Source organism: Schistocerca cancellata, chromosome 8 (genome assembly GCF_023864275.1).
Source record: "Schistocerca cancellata isolate TAMUIC-IGC-003103 chromosome 8, iqSchCanc2.1, whole genome shotgun sequence".
In the NCBI taxonomy this organism is placed as follows: domain Eukaryota; kingdom Metazoa; phylum Arthropoda; class Insecta; order Orthoptera; family Acrididae; genus Schistocerca; species Schistocerca cancellata.
In genome coordinates this window covers 241,218,063-241,232,303 of record NC_064633.1, presented here as the reverse complement: position 1 = coordinate 241,232,303, position 14,241 = coordinate 241,218,063, and positions in this window count along the sequence as shown.

The following is a 14,241-nucleotide window of genomic DNA, read 5'->3' as shown; positions in this document are numbered from 1 at the left end:
TCTATGAGGCGCTGTGATTGACAACTTACTGAAAATGCTGGCCGGGAAGGGGCGGGGTGTGTGAATGTATTGGTGGGGGTGCGTTTAAAGATAACTACTCCATTGTTTTCGTGAATGACTCGAATACGTTTGGCAGTACAAAATTAATCTACATTAAATTGCCTACATAAAAGAACACTTTTATTGTTTCTCTAGTTTTCTCGTTGCAGGGGATGAAGAAATCGCAGTTTCTTAAAACCAGTGATCATAGTATAAAATAAATGCTTATTGCTAAAATTTTTGCTCACTGTTCTGTACTGCTAGAGAGATTATTCATTCGCTGTCATCCTATACGGCAACTCTAGCGTCTTCAGGGAAAGGCAACTTCACCAACGAGCGCCGCTCGCTTTTTAGTTTACAGATATACTATGTCTCTCCATCATTTCCTGTCCAGTTCTTTCATGTGAATAGACAAAATAATTACACAAATCTTGTGTTTGTATAGTGGATTCAGTGTCAGTTTATTAAGTGAGTACTAACTTGCAGTTGTTAACTGAGCTTTTGCGTTAAATACGTTCTATAAACTATGGGTGAGAAGTGCTTAATTTGTGGGCTGTTGTCAGTGACCTATATAGTTTTCGTGGGAAAAGGTTTGAATTGGTAGATGTACAACCTTGCTGCTGTTTATTGTTGACAGCGTATTATATAGCCAGTTAACCATATTGTAGTCACGCTATAAAGCGTGCAAGGGATAAGTCCCTGCAGGCGCACTGTCCTCTGTGCCCTCGGTGGCTCAGTCGGCTTTCAGCCGTGATACCGTGCGGACGGGCTCGGCGCGCCGGGCAGTGCTCCGCAGGTGTTGTTGTTTACCCGCTAGCGCGCGGTCGCGTCGTTGTATTGCCGTATAGTACCTGTACCGACCCGACATGGCGTTCTCATATCGAAAAGCTACAATCAAACTAACGTTCAACGCATCGTACACGAGACCGAAGGCCCATGAAATTGAACGGTTTCTACGAGACATCATGCACATAGAACCACAAGAACTGATAGGAATTCATCTGTCTATTGTAACCAGCACAGTGTACCTCAAACTGATTGACGAAGCGGCCTGCGACAGATTACTCCAACGATCTGCAAACGGCTTTCGCTTCTGTCACGCAGACGGTAACGTGAGCGTGGTCGGAGTTGACCATGCTGGTCTGGGGGTGCGTACCGTGCGCATCTTTGAACTACCGTTCGAAGTTCCTTCCAACCTAGTCGTTGATGCGCTGCGGCCATACGGCACAGTTCTGAGCCACACAGAGGAGAAATGGAACACATTCGAAACGTACCCTGTCCTTAACGGGGTACGACAAGTGCGCATAGAACTTAAGAAGCACGTTCCATCATGTGTTTTCGTTGGTGGCTGCCGCGCAATTGTTATCTATGATGGACAACCGAGGACCTGCTCGGGCTGCGGCCAGGAAGGCCATGTTAGAACTGAGTGTCTGCAGCGCCGCCTCGTTCAGGTGCCCCGCAATGAACTTCCCCAACGAGCCACTATGACCTCTCTCCCGCTCACATACGTGGAGGCGGCACGACATGATGTGATGGATGATCCAAACCTGCACCCTCCTCAAGCCGCTGCCGGCTCCGTTGGAGAGTCAGCGCCGTCGACGACGCCGCAGCCCAACGGTGCAGAGGTTCCTACAGCCTCTGCCCACCGCAGCGTCGTGGGCACCCACCCACCGTCACTGTCGGAATCGGACACAGGGATTCCTAGCGACCGAGACTGTGTCGAGCCCCGTCCTCCAGTGGATGTCGAATCTCGGACCCGAAAGCAAAAATCACCCAAGCGACACAAGAAGAGGCGATTGTCAGCTGAAGAACAGGACAGGGATGTGAAGGCGGCGGAAGACATCGACTTCGTTGACTCGTCCACAATTGCAACGGCCTCCAGTGGCATCATTCACCAGAAGGTGCCTGAAGACAAGGAACACTCTCCTAAATCTGGTGGCCCAGAAAACGAGGCGCATTCCGTCGACTCCCTAAATGTGGGCTCCTGTGAAACCGACCAGCCCCCAATGACATCACAATCGTCTCTTGGTGATTGGGCAGACGATATGGAGGCAGATGATGCACAGCAAACATCGACATCTCCATCAGAGCCCATGGCTGACATTGAGCCCGGAGGGCTCTGCCAGTCAGGGCCTCATAAGGCACAGTAATGCACAGCATGCAGATGGATGGCTGTACGGTGTGTGAGATCACTGTGGGCTTGCACCGACACACTGCCTCCGCCACTTGATATGTCTCAGTCATACCGTGTGGGAACAGTCAATGTAAATGGTGTCCACTCCACTGTCAAGACCCGCATGTTACACGACATGATCAGAGCGGCAGACTTGGACATTGCCCTTCTCCAGGAGGTCCGTCCCGAGCTGCGTTTACACCTATATGGCTACACCACCTACAGCCTACCCTTAGGTGATGGTGCAGGAGGAACGGCCATACTTCTCCGAGATGGCATAGACGCGACGGACGCGACGTACTTGCCGAACGGGCGAGGGATCGCACTCACATTTGGCGCAGTCCGCCTCATTAACGTCTACGCTCCCTCCGGTAATTCGCACCGTGGTGACAGGCATGTCTTCTATTCGGAGGAGGTAGCCCCACTTTTGCAAGGAAATATGGACCATTACATAGTGGGCGGCGATTTTAACAGTGTTCTGCGGCCCGAGGACCAGATACCGCATTACGCCCCATGCCCGGCTCTACAGGCATTGATACGTGACCTCGCGCTCCACGACACATGGCTCTTACATCATGGGACCCAGAGTGGATATACGCACTTTACCAGCCATTCTGCCAGTCGTCTGGACCGGATATACGTCTCGCGTGCCCTCCGCACAGCAACCCGTGATGCAGAACTCTGGCCGACGGCCTTCACGGACCATCTCGCGTACATCTGCACTGTCACCTTACCCCAACAACTCACAAGACGCAGCAGGGGCCCGTGGACGCTGAACGTCTCCCTCCTTCGCGAGGAAGCGTGTCGGCGAGCAGTCACTGACACGTGGCGTCGATGTATCGGGCGCCTGCCCATGTATGCTTCCACGTTGCTGTGGTGGCTGGGATGTGTCAAACCTGCACTCCGAAAGACCTTGATGGCCTACGGGCGTGACAGATCGACCTGGCAAAGGGCAACATCGGAATTTTACTATACAGCGTTACGTGAGCTGGCGACGCAGCCGCCGTCTCCCGAACGTCAGATGTCCGTACAACGCATCAAAGCTCGTCTACTTCGCATCAGGACCGAGCAGCTCGAAGGTGTCCGCATCCGTGCGCGAGTGCAAGACTGTATCCCCAACGAAACAGCGTCAGTGTATCACATTGTGCGCGAGAGGCGCCACCGCAAACGTCAGCTCATTACGGCGGTAAACACGGAGGAGGGCGGCCGCGCAGTGACACAAACGGACATCGCGCACACGTTCGCCAGACACTATGGGACCTTGTATATGGAAGATCCGCGAAATGTATGTGATTATGACGAGCTGTTGCACGATTTTCCCGCCCCTCGGGACGTGGCACCCGATGATAGTCTGCTGTTGCCCATTACACCCGACGAGCTGACATCGGCCTTGGCACGTGGAGCACCGAACAAGTCGCCTGGACCGGACGGTTTACCCCTGGAATTCTACCGCACTTTTTACCACCTTATGGGTGACAAGTGGCTCCAAATGTTTCAAGACCTGATCCGCCCTGATTTCACTGTCCCCACAGAATTCACTGAAGGCATCTTGATCCCAGTGCCGAAACCGAATGGTGGTTGTAGGTGGCAGGACTTTCGCCCACTCACACTCCTCAACAACGACTACAAGATCTTCGCCCGTATCCTCCGCGCGCGTCTCCCCGCCGCTATCGGGAAAGCCATCCACACCGATCAAACATGCTTAGGTGGTGTCAGCAACATTCATACGGCGTTAGGAGCATACCGCGACGTAATTGCTTTGACGGCGGCCTGCAAAATACGAGGCGCCCTTGTCGCCGTAGATTTTGACCACGCATTCGACCGCGTCGACCACGGCTTCTTACGCGCAGTTTTGCAACGCATGGGCCTCTCTCCGGAGTCTGCACAGGTGGTCCTTCGACTGGTCCACGGAGCGCGCTCCCGCATGATGGTCAACGGTTATCAGTCTGGTCACATTGTTGTTGGACGGTCAGTGCGACAAGGGTGCCCCCTGTCGGGTATATTATTTGCTGCAGCGCTTGAACCAGCTTTACATGGTCTACGACAGCGATTAACTGGTATCTCCTTGCGGGACGAGACCTTTCGTTGTGGTGCATTCGCCGATGACGTGGTGTTCCTGGCCAGATCAGAGGATGAAATGCATATGGCGCTACAGTGGCTACGCCAGTACGGGGCGGTCGCTGGGAGCGTCATCAACGTGAAGAAGACAAAATACATGGATGTCGGAGGGGGGCTTTCCCACACAACGGCGGTGCCCTTTGACAAGGTGCCCGTACTCAAGTGTTTAGGAGTGCAATTCTATAGCAATGTCCGCCGCACGGCGGCGGCTACGTACCGCCGGCTCCTACACCAGACACGTGCTCTGCTGCAGGACAACAAACTGCGTCGCTTGGATATGCTTCTCAGAACACGTTATGTCAACACCTATCTTGTCTCAAAACTGAACTATTTTGCGCATATCCTTCCCTTGACGGCTACGATGGCCGACAGATTTCAAGCAGCATATGGACATTTCGTAAGCACCGGTCTGGTTTTTAAAGTCCGATACGCCACCCTGACGCTGCCGCAGCGAGCGGGCGGTATCGGTTTAATTCATGTATATAACCGTGCGCGATCGCTTTATCTCAACACTATGCGTCGCCAGTGGACCTCTGCCCACGCCACTCTGACGGGCACACTGATAGCGGAAGTGACACCACACTCTCTGCATCCCCCGGTTTCTGTAGGACACATTTCACCGGCACTCACCCACATCAGAGCGTTCTTGATTGACTTCAGCTACTTACGGTCAGAACTTCCGACGACACGGAAGCCCAGCACAAAAGACTATTATCGCCTCTATCAACAGCAGCAACCTGTAAATACGGTCACCCACAGACACCCTGAAGTTGCCTGGAACACGGTGTGGCGAGCGGTACACACGCCTTTTCTACCTACGACGGTGCGTTCATTGTGGTACGTGGTTGTGAATGGGAAGTTCGCTACTCGTCAGAGGCTACATTCCATACATCTGACGGACGACCCCTTGTGTCCGACATGCTCCGTCGCTGACTCGGATGCACACCGTCTGACTTGTGCCGCTACCAGCGAGTGCTGGCTACTGACGCAGCGCATGCTGGCGTTACTCTTGCGGCGATTGCCGGAGTCTGTCTCCCCTGATGAAGTATTGCGCCCCGGCAGCGTATACTTTCCATCAACGAGAACGAACGCCGTTAACTGGCTAAAAGGCATGGCCGTTTACTACATGTTTTGCGATGCTCCCAAAGGCACACTCGACTTTTGGTCCCTATTGATGACGACACATGCAGCTTTCAGCCGCCACCCGAAGTACAGAACTCGTTTCGCAAATTATTTAGGTTCATTATTTGCGGATCCTCCTGCTCACTGGGGCGTTCCGGGTATGAGACGCTGAAAATGAAGAAGAATCCTGGAGCATATTGATCCTCTACGGACGGAATAGGGGGGAACCCCTCCCAACAGACGAGAAGACGACTCGGACAACCGGCTACGGCAGTTGTAGGATCTTTCTTTGTAATGAAACACAAATAAATATATAAAAAAAATATGTTATAAAAATTAAAGAAATAAATAAATAAAACAACATCGACAAACCCACTACATCCTCTTCCTGATCCTTCGATCCTCGAACTCGAACACGTTGCTTGGGCGTGGCGGCGGGATGGCCAGGCTTCGGGTGTCGACCCCTGCCCTACCCGTCGTCCTGCTCCTGCAGCGGTTCAGTAGATTTAACAAAAAAAAAAAAAAAAAAAAAAAAAAAAAAAAAAAAAAAAAAAAAAAAAAAAAAGATGGATAGAGCGTCTGACATGTAAGCAGGAGATCCCGGGTTCGAGTCCCGCTGGGGGCACACATTTTCAACATGTCCCCAACGAAGTATATCAACGCCTGTTTGCAGCTAGGGTGTCCATTTAATGATCATTTCATTCTAGCAAAGCTGCATGGTCATCAACGGTAACTGTTCTTTCGGGAACAGATACTATCGTCATATATAACACTATAAAGTTACTGCACTTCTGTCTAGATCAGTTGTGTTACTGGTAGACTGCAAAAATATCTTCCCTTCAGGAAATTTCTGGCACTTGTAGAGTGGGCTGCACAGAGTGGAATCGCTTGCAAAGTACAAAGGTGGTGTGAATACGTATGGTGGAATGGGATTGCTCATTTTTAAGTCTAGAACCGTAATGAGCTGTAATGCATTACTTGTTCAAATATCTGAAACTTCGCAACACCTAGGTGACGTAATTTTATTTGAGAGGCAACCAATTAAGCTTCTGGGCCTCTTCGGACTTTGTGTGAGCCGAGGCTGGTGTGATGAATTTGACAGCCTTCATGCTGTGAAAAATATTCCAGTTGTTGATAGTGGAAACAATAAAATCGACGTTGTCGAATACACGTTGAAACATGTTACACATGGAGCAAACTGTTCACTGTGATAGATGGTTGATAGCTCAAGCTGTTGAGTCCTTTCACATAATAGCTCACTTAACAACTGAAAATAAATATTCAGTTAATAAAATGAAAATCTGTATAAACGCTAACTCACTGAGCCACACTAACCCCTTGCCTATATGTCGGTAAAATAAATAAATGTCGTGTTACGAGGGCCTCCCGTCGGGTAGACCGTTCGCCGGGAACAAGTCTTTTGATTTGACGCCACTTCGGTGACTTGAGCGTCGATGGGGATGAAAAGATGATGATTAGGACAACACAACCTCCAGTCCCTGAGCGGAGAAAATCTCCGACGCAGCCGTAAATCGAACCCTTAGGATTGATATTCTCTCGCGCTGACTTCTCAGCTACCGGGGGCGGACTATCTGTCGGTGCTTACATACCTATATCGGAATCGGGCTGGGTAGCATATACGCTGCAGCTACGCTGTAAAACGGAAACTTTTTTACGACTCTTATATTTCGTCTACTCACATAAAGAAGCGAGACGGCAGATGTTGAGGAGGTATGGTCTGTCCGTAAAACGAAGAGGGAGCAGTGCTCGTGGTGCGGGAAGTCGTCATTCCTAGAACAACGCCACAGCTACAGTACTAAGAATTAATTTCCTTTCAAGCAGTGTAGAACAGATTGCAAAGATTTACGTAGAATCAGTGTGTATGTATTTTTGCGTAACTATTATTGGTAACACTTGTCTGTATTTCATATGGTTTTAACACAGTCTTGTGGAAAATGAACGCTCCCCGAAACATCAACACACTACGTTGTCAGTGATTCGAAATGCAAGCTACTGAATGGTAGGCAGAATTTTGAGAAACATCCTGCAGTTGCTCCTGGTGAAGTAGTGTGGTAGACAGAGTGTGGTAGCACCTGCTCGCTTTGGAGTTTGCAGACCTATGGAGGAAGGAAGTATACGACTACAATCAAGAAATTTACCTTCTATCGCTCTGCTATCCTCAATCCTTTTTCCCTTCACCCCGTCACACTCCCAGAACATATCCCTTAATACGGCTCTACAGCACTCTGATGCTTTTAACGCACTTCATTTACAACAGACGTTAGTTTTTAATAATCTGTGATATTTCCACTCCTTGCAACGCGGAAACTGCCAATCTCAGAGAAAAAATTAATATCACAGTTTCCGTAGGAAATTTAATATAGTTTCTTCTTCTTTTCGTTTGAGTCCCCTGAAGTTCACATTAATTCGTCTCACCTCAGTTTCTTCTGGTCTTTCTCCTTGCCCAAAATTCTGTTGTTTTCATGCTTTGCAACCCTCATGATGAATTTTTTCTGGGTCTCGTTCTGTCCTGGAAACATGTGGAAGCCTAAATCTTTGAAAATCATCGTGTTGTATATCAACAGTATTCCTATTTCTTCCTGATCCCTTTGTACCTCTTGTTCAACAGAAACTGTATTTTTCATGCGCTATCCTGCCGTTATCCACTCTAAGGACGTGTCCGAAGAACACCCTCCTCCTTTCCTTGATGATGACGGAAATTCTCTGTATCTTTGTTTACAATTCTTGGTTCGCTCGTCTTACAGGGTGTCTCCTGTTCTTCAGGGTATCAGTTATCTCTCTTACTTCTGTCCTTACTAGATTTGAGGTTACTGCTGCGTCTTAGACTTTGGGGGCTGGTCATTGTCTGGTAATGCAGCGATTTTATGTTGATCGAAATATTCTTCTTAATGTAGATGTTCATAAGAGTTGGTTTGTGTTCTAAATTCAATTTTTTTATTCGTGCTACCTTTGCTTTCTTTTCTGCTAGCCCTTTTTTCACCCATTCTCCCAGGTATTTAAATATCTCTACCTTCCGAATATTCCCTGCTACTGTCATCCATCTAAGGGCTACTTTGATGTTTGGTGCACACTGCGTCTTCTCGATAGAGATCTCCAGGTTTGCTTTAGTCGCTTGTCTCTGTAGCTGCGCTGTCTGGGTGAACCGCTTATCCTAATGTTTCAAACAATATCACAATATCGTCTGCGAAAGCTGGACAAGATTCAGTATTCCTTTTTTCTTGCACGCCAGTCGTCATCCAAGCACTCTCTTCATTTCTGAGTGTCTAGCACACTGGACTAGCATTCGGGAGGACGAAGGTTCAATCCCGCGTCCGGCCATCCTGATTTAGATTTTCCGTGATTTCCCTAAATCGCTCCAGGCAAATGCCGGTATGGTTCCTTTGAAAGGGCACGGCCGTCTTCCTTTCCCGTCCTTCCCTAATCCGACGAGACCGATGATCTCGCTGTACGGTCTCCTCCCCCAAACAATCCAATCGAATCCAATCTTCATTTCTGCACTCCCTGATCACCTTGTAAAGTACACAGTTAAAGAACAAAGGGGAGTGTCCGTCTTCCTTTGGATGTTGTGTTGCGTAAGGTCTGTTTCGTCAGTTCCCTGGACTTTCTATCCACACTTATCTCCTCTAAAATTTAGAGCAGTATTCGTCTATCTAGTGAATCATAAACTTTCTTGGTGTCTACGAATGTGAGCACGAAATTTATGCTCCTCTGTTTACGATATACAATTACCAGTTTTAGATTCAAAATTTGTTCTGCGCGTGGTCTCCACTCTTTAAAGCCTCCTTGGTGCGGTATCGGCCACTTTCCAGTCGGCCGCGCTTTCCAATACGTGCGCCGTCTGTTACGCCGCCGCGTTTCCAACAGCCGCAACCGCCGCATGAGGTCGCTGCCACCAAGGATTACGCCGTGAGAGACAAGCAATCCCTCTCTGGACTCCAGGGGCGGGTGTACATAAGCTCTAAAATTCATGCAGTGAGTCCATTTAGTGTGTTTGCCAGTTGAATAACATTTACAGACTTTCATAATGGCCAGAACTTGACAGCTTCTGATCAGACATTGTATCGAACAGTGACGTATTTATAAATCTTTTATATCTGTATGTATTACACCACTGGCCATTAAAATTACTACACCAGGAAGAAATGCAGATGATAAACGGGTATTCATTGGACAAATATATTGCACTAGAACTGACATGTGATTACATTTTCACGCAATTTGGGTGCATAGATCCTGAGAAATCAGTACCCAGAACAACCACCTCTGGCCATGAAAACGGCCTTGATACGCCTGGGCACTGAGTCAGACAGAGCTTACATGGCGTGTACAGGTACAACTGCCCATGCAGCTTCAACACGATACCAAGTTCATCAAGAGTAGTGACTGGCGTATTGTGACGACCCAGTTGCTCGGCCACTATTGACCAGACGTTTTCAATTGGTGAGAGATCTGGAGAATGTGCTGGCCAGGGCAGCAGTAGAACATTTTCTGTATCCAGAAAGGCCCGTACAGGACCTACAACATGCGGTCGTGCATTATCCTGCTGAAATGTAGGGTTTAGCAGGGTAGAAGGGTAGAGCCAGGGGTCGTAACACATCTGAAATGTAACGTCCCCTGTTCAAAGTGCCGTCAATGCGAACAAGAGGTGACAGAGACGTGCAACCAATGGCTCCCCATAACATCACGCCAGTATGGCGATGACGAATACACACTTCTAATGTGCGTTCACCGCAATGTCGCCAAACACGGATGCGACCATCATGATGCTGTAAACAGAACCTGGATTCATCCGAAAAAAAGACGTTTTGCCATTCGTGCACCCAGGTACGTCGTTGAGTACACCATCGCAGGCGCTCCTGCCTGTCATGCAGTGTCAAGGGTAACCGCAGTCATGGTCTCCGAGATGATAGTCCATGCTGCTGCAAATGTCGTCGAACTGTTCGTGTAGATGATTGTTGTCTTGGAAACGTCCCCATCTTTTGACTCAGGGATCGAGACGTGGCTGCACGATCCGTTACAACCAGGCAGATAAGATGCCTGTCATCTCAACTGCTAGTGATACGAGGCCGTTGGGATCCAGCACGGCGTTCCGTATTACCCTCCTGAACCCACCAATTCTATATTCTGCTAACAATCATTGGATCTCGACCAACGTGAGCAGCAATGTCGCGATACGATAAACCGAAATCGCGATAGGCTACAATCCGACCTTTATCAAAGTCGGAAACGTAATGGTACGCATTTCTCCTCCTCACACGAGGCATCACATCAACGTTTAACCATGCAACGCCGGTCAACTGCTGTTTGTGTATGAGAAATCGGTTAGAAACTTTCCTCATGTCAGCACGTTGTAGGTGTCACCATTGCCGCCAACCTTGTGTGAATGCTCTGAAAAGCTAATCATCTGTATATCACAGTATCGTCTTTGTGTCGGTTAAATTTCGCGTCTGTAGCACGTCATCTTCATGGTGTACCAATTTTAATGGCCAGTAGTGTACTATATTCAAATCTACTGTTAGCAACAGACGCTGCAACTACGGCTAGAAAGTTATGTATTATTTTTACTGTTTGATATTAGTTGCAGAATAAATTAATATCAGAAGTCTCTGATCATGAATAACGTTTCTTCATCGCTCCTGTATCGACATAGAAACCTCACAGCTCACAAAGGAAAATATAACAGACCGAAGATGAGGAAAAGGAAGTGGAATAAGGAACTTTGGACACCAGAGTAGAACAATCTTATTTTTTCCATCGAATAATTTCTTTTGTGTGAGTGCATATATTAAGCTGAAAGACACAAGTTGAAATATTTGAGATCTTTAAGGAATCATGGCAAACCAGCGAGAGCAAGATCTAAGTGTTGAGCAGCGTATAACATCTCTTATTCAGTTTCAGAGTGAACAAATAATAGAACATGTTCAGGTTCTGCGCCTCCTCCTGCTCAGAAATCAGACAAGCAAAGATGCAGAAAACTTGCACATACACGTTTAGTGTGAATACGACACACTTCAAAAAGACTCTCCCAATCTCGAAATTCACGAAGGGATCTAATGAGCCGGTGAGGAAAACAGCTTTTCACAACACAGAGTGGACAATTGTATTCAGAGAACACACCGCAAACTTTGCAAATTTGTAACCAGTTAGTTCATTATCAACTAGATACCGGGATTTCTGTCACATTGGTTAATCAAGATACATATGAAAAACTTGGCCAAGCACCTTTGCAAACATCAAGTCTTCATCTCACCGCCTACGATGGCGACAGGATTTCAGTGCTTGGAACGTTCCTCTTACCTGCATAATACAAAAAGACGACAAAGGAAGTCCCTTTCGCTGTAGTTCGCTCGTGCACGAATCCCAAATATTTTATGTGTGGATGTGTTCAGTACTTTCGGATTAAACATACAGGAGAATGTTCATGCCACTGACACAAAATTTCCAATGCTGAAATTCAACTCGTGAATAGTATCAACATTTGTTCGACCGTGCTCTAGGTTGTGCAAAAGATTTTAGGGCTGAATAAGCAATCCAAATTTTGGCAACCACGCCGTGGGGGGGGGGGGGGGGGGCACATGCATCATGTGACATAAAGAGGAAATTTTGGATCGCCTAGAGGGAGGACGGATCTTCTCAAAAATTGACGAAGCTGAAGCGTACCTTCAATTACCATTGGACGAAGAGAAAAAGAAAATTTTTGTTCTGAATACTCATGTCGACTTGTTTGAATATAAACGCCTACCTTTCGGAAGTACTTCTGCACCGTTTCAAAAATTTCTCGAACAAGTAACGTCTAAGTTGTCTCCTTATTTTAATTATCTTGACAATAAAACCGTCTCCGGACAAACATTGGCATAAGACCTAAAAAATTTGGACTGTATTTCTCAAGTTTTAACTGAGGTGGGCTTCAAATGCAACTTGCAGAAATGTTCTTTTTTTTCAATACAACTGAATACTTAGGACATACGATCGAGAACAACGGTGATCTATAAAACATTTGCAAGCAATTCAGCAATTGCCATTTCCTAACAATTTACATCAACTGCATTGTGTCGTTTACCTGCCGGCGCAGATGCAGCATTTGACGCATCGGAAGCTTCTTGTTTACATATTGATTCTTCTGATTCGCAAGCACTGCATTCTTTCCCTACTGCCTCACGGCTTCTGAGGCGTCAATCTTCTGACTACTTTGACGACACGCCAAACATTCCAGTCTGTCTTCCTCTACAGTTTTTGCCCTCTACAGCTCCCTCTAGTACCATGGAAGTCATTCCCTCACGTCTTTACAGACATCCTATCATCCTGGCCCTTCTCCTTGTCAGTGTTTTCCACACGTTCATTTCCTCTCCGATTCAGCGCAGAACCTCCACATTCCTTATATTGTCAGTACATCTAATTTTCAACATTAGTCTGTAGCGCCACATCTTCTTTTTCGCTTTTCCCACAGACCATCTTTCATTACCTTGCAAAGACGTGTTCCAAACGTACATTCTTAGAAATTTCTTACTCAAATTAAGGCCTATGTTTAGTACTAGTAGAGTTCTCTTACCCCGGAATTCCCTTTTTGCCAGTGCTAGTTTGCTTTCGATGTCAACCTTGCTTCGTCCGTCATTCTTTATTTTGCTGCATAGGTAGCAGAATTCCTTAACTTCGTGACCATCAGTCCTGATGTAAGTTTCTAGCTGACTTTCGTCTTTCTACGATTTACTCTTAATCCATATTCTGTACTCTCACTTTCACTGAGGACAGTAATGTCAACAGCGGATCGTACTACTGATATCCTTTCACCTTGAATTTTAATCCCACTCCTTAACCTTTATTTTATTTCCATCATTGCTTCTTCGATGTACAGACTGAACAGTAGGTCGTAAGACTACATTCCTGTCTTACACCCGTTTTAATTCGAGCACTACTTTCTTGGTCGTTCACTCTTATTATTCCTTCTTGGAACTTGTACATACTGTATATTACCCGTCTCTCCCTATAGCTTACCCCAATTTTTCACAGAATTTCGAACATCTTTCATCATTTTACATCGTCGAACGCTTTCCCAGGTTGACAAATCCTGTGAATGTGTCTTGATTTTTCTTTACTCTTGCTTCCGTTATCAACCACAACATCAGAGTTGCCTCTCTGATGACTTTACCTTTCCGAAAGGCAAACTGATCGTCATCTAACAAGTCCTCAATGTTGTTTTCCATTCTTCTGTATATTATTCTTGTCAGCAACCTGGATACATGAGCTGTTAAGCTGATTGTGCAATAGTTCTCGCACTTATCAGCTCCTGCAGGCTTCGGAATTAAGTGGATGATATTTTTCCGAAAGTCAGACTAATACATTCTACACACCAACGTGAATAGTCTTTTTGTTGCCACTTCTCCCAATGATTTTAGAAATTCTGATGGAATGTTGTCCTTCCTTCGGCCTTATTTGATCTTAAGTCCTCCAAAGCGCTTTCTAAATTCTGATTCTACCTCTTCTAAATCGACTCCTTTTTCTTCTTCTACCACATCAGACGAATCTTTCCCGTCATGGAGGTTTTCAGTGTATTCTTTCCGTCTATCCTCTCTCTCCCCTGCATTCAACAGTGGAATTCCCGTTGCATTCTTAATGTTACCACCCTTCCTTTTAATTTCACCGAAGGTTCTTTTACTTTACTTCCAACGATCATATCTTTTTCGAGTTCGTCACATTTTTCATGCAGCCATTTCGTCTTCGCTTCCTTGGACTTCTTATTTATTTCATTCCTCAGCGACTTATTTTTGTAT